A 20,578-nucleotide genomic window follows, 5' to 3' on the forward strand; every position below is an offset into this window, starting at 1 on the left:
AGTGGGTTCGTGGTTTGGTGATGGAAAAACAAAAACGGCAACAGCCCATCTTCCACAGGCTGCTCCGTTCTCAGTTCTATGCTGCTGACAGAGCATGACCTGTTCCGTTGCCCGGAAGAAGGCCATCCATGGCTACAATATGCAAATGAGGGCCTCTTCCCCGCAACCCCAGGGTCCAGTCTCCCACCGAAACCCCAAACACCCATTACTTTATTCTATTGTTGAACCCAATTAAGGAAGCCCCAGCAAGTTGGAGCATGCAAAAATTGCCACAAAACTCAGTTTTGCTCCTCTCCATGGAAATCTTTAGTAAAAAGCGAAAGATTTTTACGTTCTGAAGAGAAGCCAGAGTATACTGTGCAAAGGCCTCCTCCTGACCTACCACCATGGCAGCAGCCCTCACTTGGCCCGGGGAGAGCACCTAGAAGTGGGTTCGTGGTTTGGTGATGGAAAAACAAAAACGGCAACAGCCCATCTTCCACAGGCTGCTCCGTTCTCAGTTCTATGCTGCTGACAGAGCATCACCTGTTCCGTTGCCCGGAAGAAGGCCATCCATGGCTACAATATGCAAATGAGGGCCTCTTCCCAGCAACCCCAGGGTTCAGTCTCCCACCGAAACCCCACCCACCCATTACTTTATTCTGTTGTTGAACCCAATTAACGAAGCCCCAGCAAGCTAGAGCATGCAAAAATTGCCTCAAAACTCAGTTTTCCTCCTCTCCACGGAAATCTTTAGTAAAAGGCGAAAGATTTTTACGTTCTGAAGAGAAGCCAGAGTATACTGGGCAAGGGCCTCCTCCTGACCTACCACCATGGCAGCAGCCCTCACTTGGCCCGGGGAGAGCACCTAGAAGTGGGTTCGTGGTATGGTGATGGAAAAACAAAAACAGCAACAGCCCATCGTCCACAGGATGCTCCGTTCTCAGTTCTATGCTGCTGACAGAGCATCACCTGTTCCGTTGCCCGGAAGAAGGCCATCCATGGCTACAATATGCAAATGAGGGCCTCTTCCCAGCAACCCCAGGGTTCAGTCTCCCACCGAAACCCCACCCACCCATTACTTTATTCTGTTGTTGAACTCAATTAAGGAAGCCCCAGCAAGTTGGAGCATGCAAAAATTACCACAAAACTCAGTTTTGCTCCTCTCCACGGAAATCTTTAGTAAAAGTCGAAAGATTTTTACGTTCTGAAGAGAAGCCAGAGTATACTGGGCAAGGGCCTCCTCCTGACCTACCACCATGGCAGCAGCCCTCACTTGGCCCGGGGAGAGCACCTAGAAGTGGGTTCGTGGTTTGGTGATGGAAAAACAAAAACGGCAACAGCCCATCTTCCACAGGCTGCTCCGTTCTCAGTTCTATGCTGCTGACAGAGCATCACCTGTTCCGTTGCCCGGAAGAAGGCCATCCATGGCTACAATATGCAAATGAGGGCCTCTTCCCCGCAACCCCAGGGTTCAGTCTCCCACCGAAACCCCAAACACCCATTACTTTATTCTATTGTTGAACCCAATTAAGGAAGCCCCAGCAAGCTGGAGCATGCAAAAATTGCCACAAAACTCAGTTTTGCTCCTCTCCACGGAAATCTTTAGTAAAAGGCGAAAGATTTTTACGTTCTGAAGAGAAGCCAGAGTATACTGGGCAAGGGCCTCCTCCTGACCTACCACCATGGCAGCAGCCCTCACTTGGCCCGGGGAGAGCACCTAGAAGTGGGTTCGTGGTTTGGTGATGGAAAAACAAAAACGGCAACAGCCCATCTTCCACAGGATGCTCCGTTCTCAGTTCTATGCTGCTGACAGAGCATCACCTGTTCCGTTGCCCGGAAGAAGGCCATCCATGGCTACAATATGCAAATGAGGGCCTTTTCCCAGGAACTCCAGGGTTCCGTCTCCCACCGAAACCCCACCCATCCATTCCTTTATTCTGTTGTTGAACCCAATTAAGAAAGCCTCAGCAAGCTGGAGCATGCAAAAATTGCCACAAAACTCAGTTTTGCTCCTCGCCACGGAAATCTTTAGTAAAAGGCGAAAGATTTTTACGTTCTGAAGAGAAGCCAGAGTATACTGGGCAAGGGCCTCCTCCTGACCTACCACCATGGCAGCAGCCCTCACTTGGCCCGGGGAGAGCACCTAGAAGTGGGTTCGTGGTATGGTGATGGAAAAACAAAAACGGCAACAGCCCATCTTCCACAGGATGCTCCGTTCTCAGTTCTATGCTGCTGACAGAGCATCACCTGTTCCGTTGCCCGGAAGAAGACCATCCATGGCTACAATATGCAAATGAGGGCCTCTTCCCAGCAACCCCAGGGTTCAGTCTCCCACCAAAACCCCACCCACCCATTACTTTATTCTGTTGTTGAACCCAATTAAGGAAGCCCCAGCAAGCTGGAGCATGCAAAAATTGCAACAAAACTCAGTTTTGCTCCTCTCCACGGTAATCTTTAGTAAAAGGCGAAAGATTTTTACGTTCTGAAGAGAAGCCAGAGTATACTGTGCAAAGGCCTCCTCCTGACCTACCACCATGGCAGCAGCCCTCACTTGGCCCGAGAAGAGCACCTAGAAGTGGGTTCGTGGTTTGGTGATGGAAAAACAAAAACGGCAACAGCCCATCTTCCACAGGCTGCTCCGTTCTCAGTTCTATGCTGCTGACAGAGCATCACCTGTTCCGTTGCCCGGAAGAAGGCCATCCATGGCTACAATATGCAAATGAGGGCCTCTTCCCAGCAACCCCAGGGTTCAGTCTCCCACCGAAACCCCACCCACCCATTACTTTATTCTGTTGTTGAACCCAATTAAGGAAGCCCCAGCAAGCTGGAGCATACAAAAATTGCCACAAAACTCAGTTTTGCTCCTCTCCACGGAAATCTTTAGTAAAAGGCGAAAGATTTTTACATTCTGAAGAGAAGCCAGAGTATACTGTGCAAAGGCCTCCTCCTGACCTACCACCATGGCAGCAGCCCTCACTTGGCCCGGGGAGAGCACCTAGAAGTGGGTTCGTGGTTTGGTGATGGAAAAAAAAACACGGCAACAGCCCATCTTCCATAGGATGCTCCGTTCTCAATTCTATGCTGCTGACAGAGCATCACATGTTCCGTTGCCCGGAAGAAGGCCATCTATGGCTACAAAATGCAAATGAGGGCCTTTTCCCAGGAACCCCAGGGTTCAGTCTCCCACCAAAACCCCACCTCCCATTCCTTTATTCTGTTGTTGAACCCAATTAAGAAAGCCCCAGCAAGCTGGAGCATGCAAAAATTGCCACAAAACTCAGTTTTGCTCCTCTCCACGGAAATCTTTAGTAAAAGGCGAAAGATTTTTACATTCTGAAGAGAAGCCAGAGTATACAGTGCAAAGGCCTCCTCCTGACCTACCACCATGGCAGCAGCCCTCACTTGGCCCGGGGAGAGCACCTAGAAGTGGGTTCGTGGTTTGGTGATGGAAAAACAAAAACGGCAACAGCCCATCTTCCACAGGCTGCTCCGTTCTATGCTGCTGACAGAGCATCACCTGTTCCGTTGCCCGGAAGAAGGCCATCCATGGCTACAATATGCAAATGAGGGCCTGTTCCCAGCAACCCCAGGGTTCAGTCTCCCACCGAAACCCCACCCACCCATTACTTTATTCTGTTGTTGAACCCAATTAAGGAAGCCCCAGCAAGCTGGAGCATGCAAAAATTGCCACAAAACTTAGTTTTGCTCCTCTCCAAGGAAATCTTTAGTAAAAGGTGAAAGATTTTTACGTTCTGAAGAGAAGCCAGAGTATACTGGGCAAAGGCCTCCTCCTGACCTACCACCATGGCAGCAGCCCTCACTTGGCCCGGGGAGAGCACCTAGAAGTGGGTTCGTGGTTTGGTGATGGAAAAACAAAAACGGCAACAGCCCATCTTCCACAGGATGCTCCGTTCTCAGTTCTATGCTGCTGACAGAGCATCACCTGTTCCGTTGCCCGGAAGAAGGCCATCCATGGCTACAATATGCAAATGAGGGCCTTTTCCCAGGAACCCCAGGGTTCAGTCTCCCACCGAAACCCCACCCACCCATTCCTTTATTCTGTTGTTGAACCCAATTAAGAAAGCCCCAGCAAGCTGGAGCATGCAAAAATTGCCACAAAACTCAGTTTTGCTCCTCTCCACGGAAATCTTTAGTAAAAGGCGAAAGATTTTTACATTCTGAAGAGAAGCCAGAATATACTGGGCAAGGGCCTCCTCCTGACCTACCACCATGGCAGCAGCCCTCACTTGGCCCGGGGACAGCACCTAGAAGTGGGTTCGTGGTTTGGTGATGGAAAAACAAAAACGGCAACAGCCCATCTTCCACAGGCTGCTCCGTTCTCAGTTCTATGCTGCTGACAGAGCATCACCTGTTCCGTTGCCTGGAAGAAGGCCATCCATGGCTACAATATGCAAATGAGGGCCTCTTCCCAGCAACCCCAGGGTTCAGTCTCCCACCGAAACCCCACCCACCCATTACTTTATTCTGTTGTTGAACCCAATTAAGGAAGCCACAGCAAGCTGGAGCATGCAAAAATTGCCACAAAACTCAGTTTTGCTCCTCTCCATGGAAATCTTTAGTAAAAGGCGAAAGATTTTTACGTTCTGAAGAGAAGCCAGAGAATACTGGGCAAAGGCCTCCTCCTGACCTACCACCATGGCAGCAGCCCTCACTTGGCCCGGGGAGAGCACCTAGAAGTGGGTTCGTGGTTTGGTGATGGAAAAACAAAAACGGCAACAGCCCATCTTCCACAGGATGCTCCGTTCTCAGTTCTATGCTGCTGACAGAGCATCACCTGTTCCGTTGCCCAGAAGAAGGCCATCCATGGCTACAATATGCAAATGAGGGCCTTTTCCCAGGAACCCCAGGGTTCAGTCTCCCACCGAAACCCCACCCACCCACCCATTCCTTTATTCTGTTGTTGAACCCAATTAAGAAAGCCCCAGCAAGCTGGAGCATGCAAAAATTGCCACAAAACTCAGTTTTGCTCCTCTCCACGGAAATCTTTAGTAAAAGGCGAAAGATTTTTACGTTCTGAAGAGAAGCCAGAATATACTGGGCAAGGGCCTCCTCCTGACCTACCACCATGGCAGCAGCCCTCACTTGGCCCGGGGACAGCACCTAGAAGTGGGTTCGTGGTTTGGTGATGGAAAAACAAAAACGGCAACAGCCCATCTTCCACAGACTGCTCCGTTCTCAGTTCTATGCTGCTGACAGAGCATCACCTGTTCCGTTGCCCGGAAGAAGGCCATCCATGGCTACAATATGCAAATGAGGGCCTCTTCCCAGCAACCCCAGGGTTCAGTCTCCCACCGAAACCCCACCCACCCATTACTTTATTCTGTTGTTGAACCCAATTAAGGAAGCCCCAGCAAGCTGGAGCATGCAAAAATTGCCACAAAACTCAGTTTTGCTCCTCTCCACGGAAATCTTTAGTAAAAGGCGAAAGATTTTTACTTTCTGAAGAGAAGCCAGAGTATACTGGGCAAAGGCCTCCTCCTGACCTACCACCATGGCAGCAGCCCTCACTTGGCCCGGGGAGAGCACCTAGAAGTGGGTTCGTGGTTTGGTGATGGAAAAACAAAAACGGCAACAGCCAATCTTCCACAGGATGCTCCGTTCTCAGTTCTATGCTGCTGACAGAGCATCACCTGTTCCGTCGCCCGGAAGAAGGCCATCCATGGCTACAATATGCAAATGAGGGCCTTTTCCCAGGAACCCCAGGGTTCAGTCTCCCACCGAAACCCCACCCACCCATTCCTTTATTCTGTTGTTGAACCCAATTAAGAAAGCCCCAGCAAGCTGGAGCATGCAAAAATTGCCACAAAACTCAGTTTTGCTCCTCTCCACGGAAATCTTTAGTAAAAGGCGAAAGATTTTTACGTTCTGAAGAGAAGCCAGAATATACTGGGCAAGGGCCTCCTCCTGACCTACCACCATGGCAGCAGCCCTCACTTGGCCCGGGGACAGCACCTAGAAGTGGGTTCGTGGTTTGGTGATGGAAAAACAAAAACGGCAACAGCCCATCTTCCACAGGCTGCTCCGTTCTCAGTTCGATGCTGCTGACAGAGCATCACCTGTTCCGTTGCCCGGAAGAAGGCCATCCATGGCTACAATATGCAAATGAGGGCCTCTTCCCCGCAACCCCAGGGTTCAGTCTCCCACCGAAACCCCACCCACCCATTACTTTATTCTGTTGTTGAACCCAATTAACGAAGCCCCAGCAAGCTGGAGCATGCAAAAATTGCCACAAAACTCAGTTTTGCTCCTCTCCACGGAAATCTTTAGTAAAAGGCGAAAGATTTTTACGTTCTGAAGAGAAGCCTGAGTATACAGAGCAAGGGCCTCCTCCTGACCTACCACCATGGCAGCAGCCCTCACTTGGCCCGGGGAGAGCAACTAGAAGTGGGTTCGTGGTTTGGTGATGGAAAAACAAAAACGGCAACAGCCCATCTTCCACAGGCTGCTTCGTTCTCAGTTCTATGCTGCTGACAGAGCATCACCTGTTCCATTGCCCGGAAGAAGGCCATCCATGGCTACAATATGCAAATGAGGGCCTCTTCCCCGCAACCCAAGGGTTCAGTCTCCCACCGATACCCCACCCACCCATTACTTTATTCTGTTGTTGAACCCAATTAACGAAGCCCCAGCAAGCTGGAGCATGCAAAAATTGCCACAAAACTCAGTTTTGCTCCTCTCCACGGAAATCTTTAGTAAAAGGCGAAAGATTTTTACGTTCTGAAGAGAAGCCAGAGAATACTGGGCAAGGGCCTCCTCCTGACCTACCACCATGGCAGCAGCCCTCACTTGGCCCGGGGAGAGCACCTAGAAGTGGGTTCGTGGTTTGGTGATGGAAAAACAAAAACGGCAACAGCCCATCTTCCACAGGATGCTCCGTTCTCAGTTCTATGCTGCTGACAGAGCATCACCTGTTCCGTTGCCCGGAAGAAGGCCATCCATGGCTACAATATGCAAATGAGGGCCTTTTCCCAGGAACCCCAGGGTTCAGTCTCCCACCGAAACCCCACCCACCCATTCCTTTATTCTGTTGTTGAACCCAATTAAGAAAGCCCCAGCAAGCTGGAGCATGCAAAAATTGCCACAAAATTCAGTTTTGCTCCTCTCCACGGAAATCTTTAGTAAAAGGCAAAAGATTTTTACATTCTGAAGAGAAGCCAGAGTATACTGTGCAAAGGCCTCCTCCTGACCTACCACCATGGCAGCAGCCCTCACTTGGCCCGGGGAGAGCACCTAGAAGTGGGTTCGTGGTTTGGTGATGGAAAAAAAAAAACGGCAACAGCCCATCTTCCATAGGATGTTCCGTTCTCAGTTCTATGCTGCTGACAGAGCATCACCTGTTCCGTTGCCCGGAAGAAGGCCATCTATGGCTACAATATGCAAATGAGGGCCTTTTCCCAGGAACCCCAGGGTTCAGTCTCCCACCGAAACCCCACCCACCCATTCCTTTATTCTGTTGTTGAACCCAATTAAGAAAGCCCCAGCAAGCTGGAGCATGCAAAAATTGCCACAAAACTCAGTTTTGCTCCTCTCCACGGAAATCTTTAGTAAAAGGCGAAAGATTATTACATTCTGAAGAGAAGCCAGAGTATACTGTGCAAAGGCCTCCTCCTGACCTACCACCATGGCAGCAGCCCTCACTTGGCCCGGGGAGAGCACCTAGAAGTGGGTTCGTGGTTTGGTGATGGAAAAACAAAAACGGCAACAGCCCATCTTCCACAGGCTGCTCCGTTCTCAGTTCTATGCTGCTGACAGAGCATCACCTGTTCCGTTGCCCGGAAGAAGGCCATCCATGGCTACAATATGCAAATGAGGGCCTCTTCCCAGCAACCCCAGGGTTCAGTCTCCCACCGAAACCCCACCCACCCATTACTTTATTCTGTTGTTGAACCCAATTAAGGAAGCCCCAGCAAGCTGGAGCATGCAAAAATTGCCACAAAACTCAGTTTTGCTCCTCTCCACGGAAATCTTTAGTAAAAGGCGAAAGATTTTTACGTTCTGAAGAGAAGCCAGAATATACTGGGCAAGGGCCTCCTCCTGACCTACCACCATGGCAGCAGCCCTCACTTGGCCCGGGGACAGCACCTAGAAGTGGGTTCGTGGTTTGGTGATGGAAAAACAAAAACGGCAACAGCCCATCTTCCACAGGCTGCTCCGTTCTCAGTTCTATGCTGCTGACAGAGCATCACCTGTTCCGTTGCCCGGAAGAAGGCCATCCATGGCTACAATATGCAAATGAGGGCCTCTTCCCAGCAACCCCAGGGTTCAGTCTCCCACCGAAACCCCACCCACCCATTACTTTATTCTGTTGTTGAACCCAATTAAGGAAGCCCCAGCAAGCTGGAGCATGCAAAAATTGCCACAAAACTCAGTTTTGCTCCTCTCCACGGAAATCTTTAGTAAAAGGCGAAAGATTTTTACGTTCTGAAGAGAAACCAAAGTATACTGGGCAAAGGCCTCCTCCTGACCTACCACCATGGCAGCAGCCCTCACTTGGCCCGGGGAGAGCACCTAGAAGTGGGTTCGTGGTTTGGTGATGGAAAAACAAAAACGGCAACAGCCCATCTTCCACAGGATGCTCCGTTCTCAGTTCTATGCTGCTGACAGAGCATCACCTGTTCCGTTGCCCGGAAGAAGGCCATCCATGGCTACAATATGCAAATGAGGGCCTTTTCCCAGGAACCCCAGGGTTCAGTCTCCCACCGAAACTCCACCCACCCATTCCTTTATTCTGTTGTTGAACCCAATTAAGAAAGCCCCAGCAAGCTGGAGCATGCAAAAATTGCCACAAAACTCAGTTTTGCTCCTCTCCACGGAAATCTTTAGTAAAAGGCGAAAGATTTTTACGTTCTGAAGAGAAACCAGAGTATACTGGGCAAGGGCCTCCTCCTGACCTACCACCATGGCAGCAGCCCTCACTTGGCCCGGGGACAGCACCTAGAAGTGGGTTCGTGGTTTGGTGATGGAAAAACAAAAACGGCAACAGCCCATCTTCCACAGGCTGCTCCGTTCTCAGTTCTATGCTGCTGACAGAGCATCACCTGTTCCGTTGCCCGGAAGAAGGCCATCCATGGCTACAATATGCAAATGAGGGCCTCTTCCCAGCAACCCCAGGGTTCAGTCTCCCACCGAAACCCCACCCACCCATTACTTTATTCTGTTGTTGAACCCAATTAAGGAAGCCCCAGCAAGCTGGAGCATGCAAAAATTGCCACAAAACTCAGTTTTGCTCCTCTCCACGGAAATCTTTAGTAAAAGGCGAAAGATTTTTACATTCTGAAGAGAAGCCGGAGTATACTGGGCAAAGGCCTCCTCCTGACCTACCACCATGGCAGCAGCCCTCACTTGGCCCGGGGAGAGCACCTAGAAGTGGGTTCGTGGTTTGGTGATGGAAAAACAAAAACGGCAACAGCCCATCTTCCACAGGATGCTCCGTTCTCAGTTCTATGCTGCTGACAGAGCATCACCTGTTCCGTTGCCCGGAAGAAGGCCATCCATGGCTACAATATGCAAATGAGGGCCTTTTCCCAGGAACCCCAGGGTTCAGTCTCCCACCGAAACCCCACCCACCCATTCCTTTATTCTGTTGTTGAACCCAATTAAGAAAGCCCCAGCAAGCTGGAGCATGCAAAAATTGCCACAAAACTCAGTTTTGCTCCTCTCCACGGAAATCTTTAGTAAAAGGCGAAAGATTTTTACGTTCTGAAGAGAAGCCAGAATATACTGGGCAAGGGCCTCCTCCTGACCTACCACCATGGCAGCAGCCCTCACTTGGCCCGGGGACAGCACCTAGAAGTGGGTTCGTGGTTTGGTGATGGAAAAACAAAAACGGCAACAGCCCATCTTCCACAGGCTGCTCCGTTCTCAGTTCGATGCTGCTGACAGAGCATCACCTGTTCCGTTGCCCGGAAGAAGGCCATCCATGGCTACAATATGCAAATGAGGGCCTCTTCCCCGCAACCCCAGGGTTCAGTCTCCCACCGAAACCCCACCCACCCATTACTTTATTCTGTTGTTGAACCCAGTTAACGAAGCCCCAGCAAGCTGGAGCATGCAAAAATTGCCACAAAACTCAGTTTTGCTCCTCTCCACGGAAATCTTTAGTAAAAGGCGAAAGATTTTTACATTCTGAAGAGAAGCCAGAGTATACTGTGCAAAGGCCTCCTCCTGACCTACCACCATGGCAGCAGCCCTCACTTGGCCAGGGGAGAGCACCTAGAAGTGGGTTCGTGGTTTGGTGATGGAAAAACAAAAACGGCAACAGCCCATCTTCCACAGGCTGCTCCGTTCTCAGTTCTATGCTGCTGACAGAGCATCACCTGTTCCGTTGCCCGGAAGAAGGCCATCCATGGCTACAATATGCAAATGAGGGCCTTTTCCCAGGAACCCCAAGGTTCAGTCTCCCACCGAAACCCCACCCACCCATTCCTTTATTCTGTTGTTGAACCCAATTAAGAAAGCCCCAGCAAGCTGGAGCATGCAAAAATTGCCACAAAACTCAGTTTTGCTCCTCTCCACGGAAATCTTTAGTAAAAGGCGAAAGATTTTTACATTCTGAAGAGAAGCCAGAGTATACTGTGCAAAGGCCTCCTCCTGACCTACCACCATGGCAGCAGCCCTCACTTGGCCCGGGGAGAGCACCTAGAAGTGGGTTCGTGGTTTGGTGATGGAAAAACAAAAACGGCAACAGCCCATCTTCCACAGGCTGCTCCGTTCTCAGTTCTATGCTGCTGACAGAGCATCACCTGTTCCGTTGCCCGGAAGAAGGCCATCCATGGCTACAATATGCAAATGAGGGCCTCTTCCCAGCAACCCCAGGGTTCAGTCTCCCACCGAAACCCCACCCACCCATTACTTTATTCTGTTGTTGAACCCAATTAAGGAAGCCCCAGCAAGCTGGAGCATGCAAAAATTGCCACAAAACTCAGTTTTGCTCCTCTCCACGGAAATCTTTAGTAAAAGGCGAAAGATTTTTACGTTCTGAACAGAAGCCAGAGTATACTGGGCAAAGGCCTCCTCCTGACCTACCACCATGGCAGCAGCCCTCACTTGGCCCGGGGAGAGCACCTAGAAGTGGGTTCGTGGTTTGGTGATGGAAAAACAAAAACGGCAACAGCCCATCTTCCACAGGATGCTCCGTTCTCAGTTCTATGCTGCTGACAGAGCATCACCTGTTCCGTTGCCCGGAAGAAGGCCATCCATGGCTACAATATGCAAATGAGGGCCTTTTCCCAGGAACCCCAGGGTTCAGTCTCCCACCGAAACCCCACCCACCCATTCCTTTATTCTGTTGTTGAACCCAATTAAGAAAGCCCCAGCAAGCTGGAGCATGCAAAAATTGCCACAAAACTCAGTTTTGCTCCTCTCCACGGAAATCTTTAGTAAAAGGCGAAAGATTTTTACGTTCTGAAGAGAAGCCAGAATATACTGGGCAAGGGCCTCCTCCTGACCTACCACCATGGCAGCAGCCCTCACTTGGCCCGGGGACAGCACCTAGAAGTGGGTTCGTGGTTTGGTGATGGAAAAACAAAAACGGCAACAGCCCATCTTCCACAGGCTGCTCCGTTCTCAGTTCGATGCTGCTGACAGAGCATCACCTGTTCCGTTGCCCGGAAGAAGGCCATCCATGGCTACAATATGCAAATGAGGGCCTCTTCCCCGCAACCCCAGGGTTCAGTCTCCCACCGAAACCCCACCCACCCATTACTTTATTCTGTTGTTGAACCCAATTAACGAAGCCCCAGCAAGCTGGAGCATGCAAAAATTGCCACAAAACTCAGTTTTGCTCCTCTCCACGGAAATCTTTAGTAAAAGGCGAAAGATTTTTACGTTCTGAAGAGAAGCCTGAGTATACAGAGCAAGGGCCTCCTCCTGACCTACCACCATGGCAGCAGCCCTCACTTGGCCCGGGGAGAGCAACTAGAAGTGGGTTCGTGGTTTGGTGATGGAAAAACAAAAACGGCAACAGCCCATCTTCCACAGGCTGCTTCGTTCTCAGTTCTATGCTGCTGACAGAGCATCACCTGTTCCATTGCCCGGAAGAAGGCCATCCATGGCTACAATATGCAAATGAGGGCCTCTTCCCCGCAACCCAAGGGTTCAGTCTCCCACCGATACCCCACCCACCCATTACTTTATTCTGTTGTTGAACCCAATTAACGAAGCCCCAGCAAGCTGGAGCATGCAAAAATTGCCACAAAACTCAGTTTTGCTCCTCTCCACGGAAATCTTTAGTAAAAGGCGAAAGATTTTTACGTTCTGAAGAGAAGCCAGAGAATACTGGGCAAGGGCCTCCTCCTGACCTACCACCATGGCAGCAGCCCTCACTTGGCCCGGGGAGAGCACCTAGAAGTGGGTTCGTGGTTTGGTGATGGAAAAACAAAAACGGCAACAGCCCATCTTCCACAGGATGCTCCGTTCTCAGTTCTATGCTGCTGACAGAGCATCACCTGTTCCGTTGCCCGGAAGAAGGCCATCCATGGCTACAATATGCAAATGAGGGCCTTTTCCCAGGAACCCCAGGGTTCAGTCTCCCACCGAAACCCCACCCACCCATTCCTTTATTCTGTTGTTGAACCCAATTAAGAAAGCCCCAGCAAGCTGGAGCATGCAAAAATTGCCACAAAATTCAGTTTTGCTCCTCTCCACGGAAATCTTTAGTAAAAGGCAAAAGATTTTTACATTCTGAAGAGAAGCCAGAGTATACTGTGCAAAGGCCTCCTCCTGACCTACCACCATGGCAGCAGCCCTCACTTGGCCCGGGGAGAGCACCTAGAAGTGGGTTCGTGGTTTGGTGATGGAAAAAAAAAAACGGCAACAGCCCATCTTCCATAGGATGCTCCGTTCTCAGTTCTATGCTGCTGACAGAGCATCACCTGTTCCGTTGCCCGGAAGAAGGCCATCTATGGCTACAATATGCAAATGAGGGCCTTTTCCCAGGAACCCCAGGGTTCAGTCTCCCACCGAAACCCCACCCACCCATTCCTTTATTCTGTTGTTGAACCCAATTAAGAAAGCCCCAGCAAGCTGGAGCATGCAAAAATTGCCACAAAACTCAGTTTTGCTCCTCTCCACGGAAATCTTTAGTAAAAGGCGAAAGATTATTACATTCTGAAGAGAAGCCAGAGTATACTGTGCAAAGGCCTCCTCCTGACCTACCACCATGGCAGCAGCCCTCACTTGGCCCGGGGAGAGCACCTAGAAGTGGGTTCGTGGTTTGGTGATGGAAAAACAAAAACGGCAACAGCCCATCTTCCACAGGCTGCTCCGTTCTCAGTTCTATGCTGCTGACAGAGCATCACCTGTTCCGTTGCCCGGAAGAAGGCCATCCATGGCTACAATATGCAAATGAGGGCCTCTTCCCAGCAACCCCAGGGTTCAGTCTCCCACCGAAACCCCACCCACCCATTACTTTATTCTGTTGTTGAACCCAATTAAGGAAGCCCCAGCAAGCTGGAGCATGCAAAAATTGCCACAAAACTCAGTTTTGCTCCTCTCCACGGAAATCTTTAGTAAAAGGCGAAAGATTTTTACGTTCTGAAGAGAAGCCAGAATATACTGGGCAAGGGCCTCCTCCTGACCTACCACCATGGCAGCAGCCCTCACTTGGCCCGGGGACAGCACCTAGAAGTGGGTTCGTGGTTTGGTGATGGAAAAACAAAAACGGCAACAGCCCATCTTCCACAGGCTGCTCCGTTCTCAGTTCTATGCTGCTGACAGAGCATCACCTGTTCCGTTGCCCGGAAGAAGGCCATCCATGGCTACAATATGCAAATGAGGGCCTCTTCCCAGCAACCCCAGGGTTCAGTCTCCCACCGAAACCCCACCCACCCATTACTTTATTCTGTTGTTGAACCCAATTAAGGAAGCCCCAGCAAGCTGGAGCATGCAAAAATTGCCACAAAACTCAGTTTTGCTCCTCTCCACGGAAATCTTTAGTAAAAGGCGAAAGATTTTTACGTTCTGAAGAGAAACCAAAGTATACTGGGCAAAGGCCTCCTCCTGACCTACCACCATGGCAGCAGCCCTCACTTGGCCCGGGGAGAGCACCTAGAAGTGGGTTCGTGGTTTGGTGATGGAAAAACAAAAACGGCAACAGCCCATCTTCCACAGGATGCTCCGTTCTCAGTTCTATGCTGCTGACAGAGCATCACCTGTTCCGTTGCCCGGAAGAAGGCCATCCATGGCTACAATATGCAAATGAGGGCCTTTTCCCAGGAACCCCAGGGTTCAGTCTCCCACCGAAACTCCACCCACCCATTCCTTTATTCTGTTGTTGAACCCAATTAAGAAAGCCCCAGCAAGCTGGAGCATGCAAAAATTGCCACAAAACTCAGTTTTGCTCCTCTCCACGGAAATCTTTAGTAAAAGGCGAAAGATTTTTACGTTCTGAAGAGAAACCAGAGTATACTGGGCAAGGGCCTCCTCCTGACCTACCACCATGGCAGCAGCCCTCACTTGGCCCGGGGACAGCACCTAGAAGTGGGTTCGTGGTTTGGTGATGGAAAAACAAAAACGGCAACAGCCCATCTTCCACAGGCTGCTCCGTTCTCAGTTCTATGCTGCTGACAGAGCATCACCTGTTCCGTTGCCCGGAAGAAGGCCATCCATGGCTACAATATGCAAATGAGGGCCTCTTCCCAGCAACCCCAGGGTTCAGTCTCCCACCGAAACCCCACCCACCCATTACTTTATTCTGTTGTTGAACCCAATTAAGGAAGCCCCAGCAAGCTGGAGCATGCAAAAATTGCCACAAAACTCAGTTTTGCTCCTCTCCACGGAAATCTTTAGTAAAAGGCGAAAGATTTTTACATTCTGAAGAGAAGCTAGAGTATACTGGGCAAAGGCCTCCTCCTGACCTACCACCATGGCAGCAGCCCTCACTTGGCCCGGGGAGAGCACCTAGAAGTGGGTTCGTGGTTTGGTGATGGAAAAACAAAAACGGCAACAGCCCATCTTCCACAGGATGCTCCGTTCTCAGTTCTATGCTGCTGACAGAGCATCACCTGTTCCGTTGCCCGGAAGAAGGCCATCCATGGCTACAATATGCAAATGAGGGCCTTTTCCCAGGAACCCCAGGGTTCAGTCTCCCACCGAAACCCCACCCACCCATTCCTTTATTCTGTTGTTGAACCCAATTAAGAAAGCCCCAGCAAGCTGGAGCATGCAAAAATTGCCACAAAACTCAGTTTTGCTCCTCTCCACGGAAATCTTTAGTAAAAGGCGAAAGATTTTTACGTTCTGAAGAGAAGCCAGAATATACTGGGCAAGGGCCTCCTCCTGACCTACCACCATGGCAGCAGCCCTCACTTGGCCCGGGGACAGCACCTAGAAGTGGGTTCGTGGTTTGGTGATGGAAAAACAAAAACGGCAACAGCCCATCTTCCACAGGCTGCTCCGTTCTCAGTTCGATGCTGCTGACAGAGCATCACCTGTTCCGTTGCCCGGAAGAAGGCCATCCATGGCTACAATATGCAAATGAGGGCCTCTTCCCCGCAACCCCAGGGTTCAGTCTCCCACCGAAACCCCACCCACCCATTACTTTATTCTGTTGTTGAACCCAGTTAACGAAGCCCCAGCAAGCTGGAGCATGCAAAAATTGCCACAAAACTCAGTTTTGCTCCTCTCCACGGAAATCTTTAGTAAAAGGCGAAAGATTTTTACATTCTGAAGAGAAGCCAGAGTATACTGTGCAAAGGCCTCCTCCTGACCTACCACCATGGCAGCAGCCCTCACTTGGCCAGGGGAGAGCACCTAGAAGTGGGTTCGTGGTTTGGTGATGGAAAAACAAAAACGGCAACAGCCCATCTTCCACAGGCTGCTCCGTTCTCAGTTCTATGCTGCTGACAGAGCATCACCTGTTCCGTTGCCCGGAAGAAGGCCATCCATGGCTACAATATGCAAATGAGGGCCTTTTCCCAGGAACCCCAAGGTTCAGTCTCCCACCGAAACCCCACCCACCCATTCCTTTATTCTGTTGTTGAACCCAATTAAGAAAGCCCCAGCAAGCTGGAGCATGCAAAAATTGCCACAAAACTCAGTTTTGCTCCTCTCCACGGAAATCTTTAGTAAAAGGCGAAAGATTTTTACATTCTGAAGAGAAGCCAGAGTATACTGTGCAAAGGCCTCCTCCTGACCTACCACCATGGCAGCAGCCCTCACTTGGCCCGGGGAGAGCACCTAGAAGTGGGTTCGTGGTTTGGTGATGGAAAAACAAAAACGGCAACAGCCCATCTTCCACAGGCTGCTCCGTTCTCAGTTCTATGCTGCTGACAGAGCATCACCTGTTCCGTTGCCCGGAAGAAGGCCATCCATGGCTACAATATGCAAATGAGGGCCTCTTCCCAGCAACCCCAGGGTTCAGTCTCCCACCGAAACCCCACCCACCCATTACTTTATTCTGTTGTTGAACCCAATTAAGGAAGCCCCAGCAAGCTGGAGCATGCAAAAATTGCCACAAAACTCAGTTTTGCTCCTCTCCACGGAAATCTTTAGTAAAAGGCGAAAGATTTTTACGTTCTGAACAGAAGCCAGAGTATACTGGGCAAAGGCCTCCTCCTGACCTACCACCATGGCAGCAGCCCTCACTTGGCCCGGGGAGAGCACCTAGAAGTGGGTTCGTGGTTTGGTGATGGAAAAACAAAAACGGCAACAGCCCATCTTCCACAGGATGCTCCGTTCTCAGTTCTATGCTGCTGACAGAGCATCACCTGTTCCGTTGCCCGGAAGAAGGCCATCCATGGCTACAATATGCAAATGAGGGCCTTTTCCCAGGAACCCCAGGGTTCAGTCTCCCACCGAAACCCCACCCACCCATTCCTTTATTCTGTTGTTGAACCCAATTAAGAAAGCCCCAGCAAGCTGGAGCATGCAAAAATTGCCACAAAACTCAGTTTTGCTCCTCTCCACGGAAATCTTTAGTAAAAGGCGAAAGATTTTTACGTTCTGAAGAGAAGCCAGAATATACTGGGCAAGGGCCTCCTCCTGACCTACCACCATGGCAGCAGCCCTCACTTGGCCCGGGGACAGCACCTAGAAGTGGGTTCGTGGTTTGGTGATGGAAAAACAAAAACGGCAACAGCCCATCTTCCACAGGCTGCTCCGTTCTCAGTTCGATGCTGCTGACAGAGCATCACCTGTTCCGTTGCCCGGAAGAAGGCCATCCATGGCTACAATATGCAAATGAGGGCCTCTTCCCCGCAACCCCAGGGTTCAGTCTCCCACCGAAACCCCACCCACCCATTACTTTATTCTGTTGTTGAACCCAATTAACGAAACCCCAGCAAGCTGGAGCATGCAAAAATTGCCACAAAACTCAGTTTTGCTCCTCTCCACGGAAATCTTTAGTAAAAGGCGAAAGATTTTTACATTCTGAAGAGAAGCCAGAGTATACTGTGCAAAGGCCTCCTCCTGACCTACCACCATGGCAGCAGCCCTCACTTGGCCAGGGGAGAGCACCTAGAAGTGGGTTCGTGGTTTGGTGATGGAAAAACAAAAACGGCAACAGCCCATCTTCCACAGGCTGCTCCGTTCTCAGTTCTATGCTGCTGACAGAGCATCACCTGTTCCGTTGCCCGGAAGAAGGCCATCCATGGCTACAATATGCAAATGAGGGCCTCTTCCCAGCAACCCCAGGGTTCAGTCTCCCACCGAAACCCCACCCACCCATTACTTTATTCTGTTGTTGAACCCAATTAAGGAAGCCCCAGCAAGCTGGAGCATGCAAAAATTGCCACAAAACTCAGTTTTGCTCCTCTCCACGGAAATCTTTAGTAAAAGGCGAAAGATTTTTACGTTCTGAAGAGAAGCCAGAGTATACTGGGCAAAGGCCTCCTCCTGACCTACCACCATGGCAGCAGCCCTCACTTGGCCCGGGGAGAGCACCTAGAAGTGGGTTCGTGGTTTGGTGATGGAAAAAAAAAAACGGCAACAGCCCATCTTCCATAGGATGCTCCGTTCTCAGTTCTATGCTGCTGACAGAGCATCACCTGTTCCGTTGCCCGGAAGAAGGCCATCTATGGCTACAATATGCAAATGAGGGCCTTTTCCCAGGAACCCCAGGGTTCAGTCTCCCACCGAAACCCCACCCACCCATTCCTTTATTCTGTTGTTGAACCCAATTAAGAAAGCCCCAGCAAGCTGGAGCATGCAAAAATTGCCACAAAACTCAGTTTTGCTCCTCTCCACGGAAATCTTTAGTAAAAGGTGAAAGATTTTTACATTCTGAAGAGAAGCCAGAGTATACTGTGCAAAGGCCTCCTCCTGACCTACCACCATGGCAGCAGCCCTCACTTAGCCCGGGGAGAGCACCTAGAAGTGGGTTCGTGGTTTGGTGATGGAAAAACAAAAACGGCAACAGCCCATCTTCCACAGGCTGCTCCGTTCTCAGTTCTATGCTGCTGACAGAGCATCACCTGTTCCGATGCCCGGAAGAAGGCTGTCCATGGCTACAATAAGCAAATGAGGGCCTTTTCCCAGCAACCCCAGGGTTCAGTCTCCCACCGAAACCCCACCCACCCATTACTTTATTCTGTTGTTGAACCCAATTAAGGAAGCCCCAGCAAGCTGGAGCATGCAAAAATTGCCACAAAACTCAGTTTTGCTCCTCTCCACGGAAATCTTTAGTAAAAGGCGAAAGATTTTTATGTTCTGAAGAGAAGCCGGAGTATACTGGGCAAAGGCCTCCTCCTGACCTACCACCATGGCAGCAGCCCTCACTTGGCCCGGGGAGAGCACCTAGAAGTGGGTTCGTGGTTTGGTGATGGAAAAACAAAAACGGCAACAGCCCATCTTCCACAGGATGCTCCGTTCTCAGTTCTATGCTGCTGACAGAGCATCACCTGTTCCGTTGCCCGGAAGAAGGCCATCCATGGCTACAATATGCAAATGAGGGCCTTTTCCCAGGAACCCCAGGGTTCAGTCTCCCACCGAAACCCCACCCACCCATTCCTTTATTCTGTTGTTGAACCCAATTAAGAAAGCCCCAGCAAGCTGGAGCATGCAAAAATTGACACAAAACTCAGTTTTGCTCCTCTCCACGGAAATCTTTAGTAAAAGGCGAAAGATTTTTACGTTCTGAAGAGAAGCCAGAATATACTGGGCAAGGGCCTCCTCCTGACCTACCACCATGGCAGCAGCCCTCACTTGGCCCGGGGACAGCACCTAGAAGTGGGTTCGTGGTTTGGTGATGGAAAAACAAAAACGGCAACAGCCCATCTTCCACAGGCTGCTCCGTTCTCAGTTCTATGCTGCTGACAGAGCATCACCTGTTCCGTTGCCCGGAAGAAGGCCATCCATGGCTACAATATGCAAATGAGGGCCTCTTCCCAGCAACCCCAGGGTTCAGTCTTCCACCGAAACCCCACCCACCCATTACTTTATTCTGTTGTTGAACCCAATTAAGGAAGCCCCAGCAAGCTGGAGCATGCAAAAATTGCCACAAAACTCAGTTTTGCTCCTCTCCACGGAAATCTTTAGTAAAAGGCGAAAGATTTTTACATTCTGAAGAGAAACCAGAGTATACTGTGCAAAGGCCTCCTCCTGACCTACCACCATGGCAGCAGCCCTCACTTGGCCCGGGGAGAGCACCTAGAAGTGGGTTCGTGGTTTGGTGATGGAAAAAAAAAAACGGCAACAGCCCATCTTCCATAGGATGCTCCGTTCTCAGTTCTATGCTGCTGACAGAGCATCACCTGTTCCGTTGCCCGGAAGAAGGCCATCTATGGCTACAATATGCAAATGAGGGCCTTTTCCCAGGAACCCCAGGGTTCAGTCTCCCACCGAAACCCCACCCACCCATTCCTTTATTCTGTTGTTGAACCCAATTAAGAAAGCCCCAGCAAGCTGGAGCATGCAAAAATTGCCACAAAACTCAGTTTTGCTCCTCTCCACGGAAATCTTTAGTAAAAGGTGAAAGATTTTTACATTCTGAAGAGAAGCCAGAGTATACTGTGCAAAGGCCTCCTCCTGACCTACCACCATGGCAGCAGCCCTCACTTAGCCCGGGGAGAGCACCTAGAAGTGGGTTCGTGGTTTGGTGATGGAAAAACAAAAACGGCAACAGCCCATCTTCCACAGGCTGCTCCGTTCTCAGTTCTATGCTGCTGACAGAGCATCACCTGTTCCGATGCCCGGAAGAAGGCCATCCATGGCTACAATATGCAAATGAGGGCCTCTTCCCAGCAACCCCAGGGTTCAGTCTCCCACCGAAACCCCACCCACCCATTACTTTATTCTGTTGTTGAACCCAATTAAGGAAGCCCCAGCAAGCTGGAGCATGCAAAAATTGCCACAAAACTCAGTTTTGCTCCTCTCCACGGAAATCTTTAGTAAAAGGCGAAAGATTTTTACGTTCTGAAGAGAAGCCAGAATATACTGGGCAAGGGCCTCCTCCTGACCTACCACCATGGCAGCAGCCCTCACTTGGCCCGGGGACAGCACCTAGAAGTGGGTTCGTGGTTTGGTGATGGAAAAACAAAAACGGCAACAGCCCATCTTCCACAGGCTGCTCCGTTCTCAGTTCTATGCTGCTGACAGAGCATCACCTGTTCCGTTGCCCGGAAGAAGGCCATCCATGGCT

The 20,578-nt window shown here is 50.6% G+C and overlaps 48 non-coding genes across 48 annotated transcripts; all 48 read right to left on the minus strand.

Annotated features, from left to right (window-relative positions):
* Positions 1–238: 238 nt before the first annotated feature.
* On the minus strand, positions 239–354 carry LOC138639608 (U5 spliceosomal RNA). The gene has a single exon (XR_011313184.1). It is a non-coding gene; the product is annotated as a U5 spliceosomal RNA (small nuclear RNA).
* A 310-nt stretch (positions 355–664) lies between these two features.
* Positions 665–780, minus strand: LOC138639446 (U5 spliceosomal RNA). Its single transcript, XR_011313030.1, has one exon. It is a non-coding gene; the product is annotated as a U5 spliceosomal RNA (small nuclear RNA).
* A 310-nt stretch (positions 781–1,090) lies between these two features.
* Positions 1,091–1,206, minus strand: LOC138639296 (U5 spliceosomal RNA). The gene has a single exon (XR_011312885.1). It is a non-coding gene; the product is annotated as a U5 spliceosomal RNA (small nuclear RNA).
* A 310-nt stretch (positions 1,207–1,516) lies between these two features.
* LOC138639576 (U5 spliceosomal RNA) lies at positions 1,517–1,632 on the minus strand. The gene has a single exon (XR_011313153.1). It is a non-coding gene; the product is annotated as a U5 spliceosomal RNA (small nuclear RNA).
* Positions 1,633–1,942: 310 nt separating this feature from the next.
* Positions 1,943–2,058, minus strand: LOC138639592 (U5 spliceosomal RNA). Its single transcript, XR_011313168.1, has one exon. It is a non-coding gene; the product is annotated as a U5 spliceosomal RNA (small nuclear RNA).
* A 310-nt stretch (positions 2,059–2,368) lies between these two features.
* On the minus strand, positions 2,369–2,484 carry LOC138639310 (U5 spliceosomal RNA). Its single transcript, XR_011312898.1, has one exon. It is a non-coding gene; the product is annotated as a U5 spliceosomal RNA (small nuclear RNA).
* A 310-nt stretch (positions 2,485–2,794) lies between these two features.
* Positions 2,795–2,910, minus strand: LOC138640096 (U5 spliceosomal RNA). The gene has a single exon (XR_011313616.1). It is a non-coding gene; the product is annotated as a U5 spliceosomal RNA (small nuclear RNA).
* Positions 2,911–3,219: 309 nt separating this feature from the next.
* Positions 3,220–3,335, minus strand: LOC138640136 (U5 spliceosomal RNA). Its single transcript, XR_011313651.1, has one exon. It is a non-coding gene; the product is annotated as a U5 spliceosomal RNA (small nuclear RNA).
* Positions 3,336–3,638: 303 nt separating this feature from the next.
* LOC138639757 (U5 spliceosomal RNA) lies at positions 3,639–3,754 on the minus strand. Its single transcript, XR_011313325.1, has one exon. It is a non-coding gene; the product is annotated as a U5 spliceosomal RNA (small nuclear RNA).
* A 310-nt stretch (positions 3,755–4,064) lies between these two features.
* LOC138639392 (U5 spliceosomal RNA) lies at positions 4,065–4,180 on the minus strand. The gene has a single exon (XR_011312977.1). It is a non-coding gene; the product is annotated as a U5 spliceosomal RNA (small nuclear RNA).
* A 310-nt stretch (positions 4,181–4,490) lies between these two features.
* On the minus strand, positions 4,491–4,606 carry LOC138639724 (U5 spliceosomal RNA). The gene has a single exon (XR_011313294.1). It is a non-coding gene; the product is annotated as a U5 spliceosomal RNA (small nuclear RNA).
* A 314-nt stretch (positions 4,607–4,920) lies between these two features.
* LOC138639034 (U5 spliceosomal RNA) lies at positions 4,921–5,036 on the minus strand. Its single transcript, XR_011312635.1, has one exon. It is a non-coding gene; the product is annotated as a U5 spliceosomal RNA (small nuclear RNA).
* Positions 5,037–5,346: 310 nt separating this feature from the next.
* LOC138639014 (U5 spliceosomal RNA) lies at positions 5,347–5,462 on the minus strand. Its single transcript, XR_011312616.1, has one exon. It is a non-coding gene; the product is annotated as a U5 spliceosomal RNA (small nuclear RNA).
* A 310-nt stretch (positions 5,463–5,772) lies between these two features.
* LOC138639035 (U5 spliceosomal RNA) lies at positions 5,773–5,888 on the minus strand. The gene has a single exon (XR_011312636.1). It is a non-coding gene; the product is annotated as a U5 spliceosomal RNA (small nuclear RNA).
* Positions 5,889–6,198: 310 nt separating this feature from the next.
* On the minus strand, positions 6,199–6,314 carry LOC138640024 (U5 spliceosomal RNA). Its single transcript, XR_011313546.1, has one exon. It is a non-coding gene; the product is annotated as a U5 spliceosomal RNA (small nuclear RNA).
* Positions 6,315–6,624: 310 nt separating this feature from the next.
* LOC138639186 (U5 spliceosomal RNA) lies at positions 6,625–6,740 on the minus strand. The gene has a single exon (XR_011312782.1). It is a non-coding gene; the product is annotated as a U5 spliceosomal RNA (small nuclear RNA).
* Positions 6,741–7,050: 310 nt separating this feature from the next.
* Positions 7,051–7,166, minus strand: LOC138639567 (U5 spliceosomal RNA). The gene has a single exon (XR_011313145.1). It is a non-coding gene; the product is annotated as a U5 spliceosomal RNA (small nuclear RNA).
* Positions 7,167–7,476: 310 nt separating this feature from the next.
* LOC138639523 (U5 spliceosomal RNA) lies at positions 7,477–7,592 on the minus strand. Its single transcript, XR_011313103.1, has one exon. It is a non-coding gene; the product is annotated as a U5 spliceosomal RNA (small nuclear RNA).
* A 310-nt stretch (positions 7,593–7,902) lies between these two features.
* On the minus strand, positions 7,903–8,018 carry LOC138639036 (U5 spliceosomal RNA). Its single transcript, XR_011312637.1, has one exon. It is a non-coding gene; the product is annotated as a U5 spliceosomal RNA (small nuclear RNA).
* Positions 8,019–8,328: 310 nt separating this feature from the next.
* LOC138639233 (U5 spliceosomal RNA) lies at positions 8,329–8,444 on the minus strand. The gene has a single exon (XR_011312825.1). It is a non-coding gene; the product is annotated as a U5 spliceosomal RNA (small nuclear RNA).
* A 310-nt stretch (positions 8,445–8,754) lies between these two features.
* On the minus strand, positions 8,755–8,870 carry LOC138640072 (U5 spliceosomal RNA). The gene has a single exon (XR_011313593.1). It is a non-coding gene; the product is annotated as a U5 spliceosomal RNA (small nuclear RNA).
* Positions 8,871–9,180: 310 nt separating this feature from the next.
* LOC138639283 (U5 spliceosomal RNA) lies at positions 9,181–9,296 on the minus strand. Its single transcript, XR_011312872.1, has one exon. It is a non-coding gene; the product is annotated as a U5 spliceosomal RNA (small nuclear RNA).
* Positions 9,297–9,606: 310 nt separating this feature from the next.
* Positions 9,607–9,722, minus strand: LOC138639037 (U5 spliceosomal RNA). Its single transcript, XR_011312638.1, has one exon. It is a non-coding gene; the product is annotated as a U5 spliceosomal RNA (small nuclear RNA).
* Positions 9,723–10,032: 310 nt separating this feature from the next.
* Positions 10,033–10,148, minus strand: LOC138640137 (U5 spliceosomal RNA). The gene has a single exon (XR_011313652.1). It is a non-coding gene; the product is annotated as a U5 spliceosomal RNA (small nuclear RNA).
* A 310-nt stretch (positions 10,149–10,458) lies between these two features.
* Positions 10,459–10,574, minus strand: LOC138640138 (U5 spliceosomal RNA). Its single transcript, XR_011313653.1, has one exon. It is a non-coding gene; the product is annotated as a U5 spliceosomal RNA (small nuclear RNA).
* Positions 10,575–10,884: 310 nt separating this feature from the next.
* Positions 10,885–11,000, minus strand: LOC138639277 (U5 spliceosomal RNA). Its single transcript, XR_011312867.1, has one exon. It is a non-coding gene; the product is annotated as a U5 spliceosomal RNA (small nuclear RNA).
* A 310-nt stretch (positions 11,001–11,310) lies between these two features.
* On the minus strand, positions 11,311–11,426 carry LOC138639038 (U5 spliceosomal RNA). Its single transcript, XR_011312639.1, has one exon. It is a non-coding gene; the product is annotated as a U5 spliceosomal RNA (small nuclear RNA).
* Positions 11,427–11,736: 310 nt separating this feature from the next.
* LOC138640025 (U5 spliceosomal RNA) lies at positions 11,737–11,852 on the minus strand. Its single transcript, XR_011313547.1, has one exon. It is a non-coding gene; the product is annotated as a U5 spliceosomal RNA (small nuclear RNA).
* A 310-nt stretch (positions 11,853–12,162) lies between these two features.
* Positions 12,163–12,278, minus strand: LOC138639187 (U5 spliceosomal RNA). The gene has a single exon (XR_011312783.1). It is a non-coding gene; the product is annotated as a U5 spliceosomal RNA (small nuclear RNA).
* Positions 12,279–12,588: 310 nt separating this feature from the next.
* On the minus strand, positions 12,589–12,704 carry LOC138639568 (U5 spliceosomal RNA). Its single transcript, XR_011313146.1, has one exon. It is a non-coding gene; the product is annotated as a U5 spliceosomal RNA (small nuclear RNA).
* Positions 12,705–13,014: 310 nt separating this feature from the next.
* On the minus strand, positions 13,015–13,130 carry LOC138639524 (U5 spliceosomal RNA). Its single transcript, XR_011313104.1, has one exon. It is a non-coding gene; the product is annotated as a U5 spliceosomal RNA (small nuclear RNA).
* A 310-nt stretch (positions 13,131–13,440) lies between these two features.
* Positions 13,441–13,556, minus strand: LOC138639039 (U5 spliceosomal RNA). Its single transcript, XR_011312640.1, has one exon. It is a non-coding gene; the product is annotated as a U5 spliceosomal RNA (small nuclear RNA).
* Positions 13,557–13,866: 310 nt separating this feature from the next.
* LOC138639234 (U5 spliceosomal RNA) lies at positions 13,867–13,982 on the minus strand. The gene has a single exon (XR_011312826.1). It is a non-coding gene; the product is annotated as a U5 spliceosomal RNA (small nuclear RNA).
* Positions 13,983–14,292: 310 nt separating this feature from the next.
* Positions 14,293–14,408, minus strand: LOC138640073 (U5 spliceosomal RNA). The gene has a single exon (XR_011313594.1). It is a non-coding gene; the product is annotated as a U5 spliceosomal RNA (small nuclear RNA).
* Positions 14,409–14,718: 310 nt separating this feature from the next.
* Positions 14,719–14,834, minus strand: LOC138639387 (U5 spliceosomal RNA). The gene has a single exon (XR_011312972.1). It is a non-coding gene; the product is annotated as a U5 spliceosomal RNA (small nuclear RNA).
* Positions 14,835–15,144: 310 nt separating this feature from the next.
* On the minus strand, positions 15,145–15,260 carry LOC138639040 (U5 spliceosomal RNA). Its single transcript, XR_011312641.1, has one exon. It is a non-coding gene; the product is annotated as a U5 spliceosomal RNA (small nuclear RNA).
* Positions 15,261–15,570: 310 nt separating this feature from the next.
* LOC138640139 (U5 spliceosomal RNA) lies at positions 15,571–15,686 on the minus strand. The gene has a single exon (XR_011313654.1). It is a non-coding gene; the product is annotated as a U5 spliceosomal RNA (small nuclear RNA).
* Positions 15,687–15,996: 310 nt separating this feature from the next.
* Positions 15,997–16,112, minus strand: LOC138640140 (U5 spliceosomal RNA). The gene has a single exon (XR_011313655.1). It is a non-coding gene; the product is annotated as a U5 spliceosomal RNA (small nuclear RNA).
* A 310-nt stretch (positions 16,113–16,422) lies between these two features.
* Positions 16,423–16,538, minus strand: LOC138639278 (U5 spliceosomal RNA). Its single transcript, XR_011312868.1, has one exon. It is a non-coding gene; the product is annotated as a U5 spliceosomal RNA (small nuclear RNA).
* A 310-nt stretch (positions 16,539–16,848) lies between these two features.
* Positions 16,849–16,964, minus strand: LOC138639041 (U5 spliceosomal RNA). Its single transcript, XR_011312642.1, has one exon. It is a non-coding gene; the product is annotated as a U5 spliceosomal RNA (small nuclear RNA).
* Positions 16,965–17,274: 310 nt separating this feature from the next.
* Positions 17,275–17,390, minus strand: LOC138639303 (U5 spliceosomal RNA). The gene has a single exon (XR_011312892.1). It is a non-coding gene; the product is annotated as a U5 spliceosomal RNA (small nuclear RNA).
* Positions 17,391–17,700: 310 nt separating this feature from the next.
* Positions 17,701–17,816, minus strand: LOC138639587 (U5 spliceosomal RNA). Its single transcript, XR_011313164.1, has one exon. It is a non-coding gene; the product is annotated as a U5 spliceosomal RNA (small nuclear RNA).
* Positions 17,817–18,126: 310 nt separating this feature from the next.
* Positions 18,127–18,242, minus strand: LOC138639555 (U5 spliceosomal RNA). Its single transcript, XR_011313133.1, has one exon. It is a non-coding gene; the product is annotated as a U5 spliceosomal RNA (small nuclear RNA).
* A 310-nt stretch (positions 18,243–18,552) lies between these two features.
* LOC138639353 (U5 spliceosomal RNA) lies at positions 18,553–18,668 on the minus strand. The gene has a single exon (XR_011312939.1). It is a non-coding gene; the product is annotated as a U5 spliceosomal RNA (small nuclear RNA).
* Positions 18,669–18,978: 310 nt separating this feature from the next.
* LOC138640082 (U5 spliceosomal RNA) lies at positions 18,979–19,094 on the minus strand. The gene has a single exon (XR_011313602.1). It is a non-coding gene; the product is annotated as a U5 spliceosomal RNA (small nuclear RNA).
* Positions 19,095–19,404: 310 nt separating this feature from the next.
* LOC138639287 (U5 spliceosomal RNA) lies at positions 19,405–19,520 on the minus strand. Its single transcript, XR_011312876.1, has one exon. It is a non-coding gene; the product is annotated as a U5 spliceosomal RNA (small nuclear RNA).
* A 310-nt stretch (positions 19,521–19,830) lies between these two features.
* LOC138639556 (U5 spliceosomal RNA) lies at positions 19,831–19,946 on the minus strand. The gene has a single exon (XR_011313134.1). It is a non-coding gene; the product is annotated as a U5 spliceosomal RNA (small nuclear RNA).
* Positions 19,947–20,256: 310 nt separating this feature from the next.
* LOC138639042 (U5 spliceosomal RNA) lies at positions 20,257–20,372 on the minus strand. Its single transcript, XR_011312643.1, has one exon. It is a non-coding gene; the product is annotated as a U5 spliceosomal RNA (small nuclear RNA).
* Between the last annotated feature and the right edge of the window lie 206 nt (positions 20,373–20,578).

This window comes from Ranitomeya imitator, chromosome 5 (genome assembly GCF_032444005.1).
Source record: "Ranitomeya imitator isolate aRanImi1 chromosome 5, aRanImi1.pri, whole genome shotgun sequence".
In the NCBI taxonomy this organism is placed as follows: Eukaryota; Metazoa; Chordata; class Amphibia; order Anura; family Dendrobatidae; genus Ranitomeya; species Ranitomeya imitator.